This window comes from Pristiophorus japonicus, unplaced genomic scaffold, assembly GCF_044704955.1.
Source record: "Pristiophorus japonicus isolate sPriJap1 unplaced genomic scaffold, sPriJap1.hap1 HAP1_SCAFFOLD_29, whole genome shotgun sequence".
Taxonomy (NCBI): domain Eukaryota; kingdom Metazoa; phylum Chordata; class Chondrichthyes; family Pristiophoridae; genus Pristiophorus; species Pristiophorus japonicus.
In genome coordinates this window covers 9683417-9684528 of record NW_027252668.1, presented here as the reverse complement: position 1 = coordinate 9684528, position 1112 = coordinate 9683417, and positions in this window count along the sequence as shown.

The following is a 1112-nucleotide window of genomic DNA, read 5'->3' as shown; positions in this document are numbered from 1 at the left end:
ATGTTGGGGAGGGCATCCAACATGAAATTAGGGGTGCGTGCAATAAAGGTGCAGCAGTTATAATGGGTGATTTTAATATGCACATAGATTGGGCTAACCAAACTGGAAGCAATACGGTGGAGGTGGTTTTCCTGGAGTGCATAAGGGATGGTTTTTTAGACCAATATGTCGAGGAACCAACTAGGGGGGAGGCCATTTTAGACTGGGTGTTATGTAATGAGAGAGGATTAATTAGCAATCTCATTGTGCGAGGCCCCTTGGGGAAGAGTGACCATAATATGGTGGAATTCTGCATTGGGATGGAGAATGAAACAGTTAATTCAGAGACCATGGTCCAGAACTTAAAGAAGGCTAACTTTGAAGGTATGAGGCGTGAATTAGCTGGGATGGATTGGCGAATGATACTTAAGGGGTTGACTGTGGATGGGCAATGGCAGACATTTAGAGACCGCATGGATGAACTACAACAATTGTACATTCCTGTCTGGCATAAAAATAAAAAAGGGAAGGTGGCTCAACCGTGGGTATCAAGGGAAATCAGGGATAGTATTAATGCCAAGGAAGTGACATACAAATTGGCCAGAAATAGCAGCGAACCTGGGGACTGGGAGAAATTTAGAACTCAGCAGAGGAGGACAAAGGGTTTGATTAGGGCAGGGAAAATGGAGTATGAGAAGAAGCTTGCAGCGAACATTAAGACGGATTGCAAAAGTTTCTATCGATATGTAAAGAGAAAAAGGTTAGTAAAGACAAACGTAGGTCCCCTGCATTCAGAATCAGGGGAAGTCATAACGGGGAACAAAGAAATGGCGGACCAATTGAACAAGTACTTTGGTTCGGTATTCACGAAGGATGACACGAACAACCTTCCGGTTATAAAGGGGTCGGGGGATTCAGTAAGGAGGAGGAACTGAGGGAAATCCTTACTAGCTGGGAAATTGTGTTGGGGAAATTGATGGGATTGAAGGCCGATAAATCCCCAGGACCTGATGGACTGCATCCCAGAGTGCTTAAGGTGGTGGCCTTGGAAACAGTGGTTGCGTTGCCAGTCATTTTCCAACATTCCATTGATTCTGGATCAGTTCCTATGGAGTGAAGGGTAGCCAATGTAA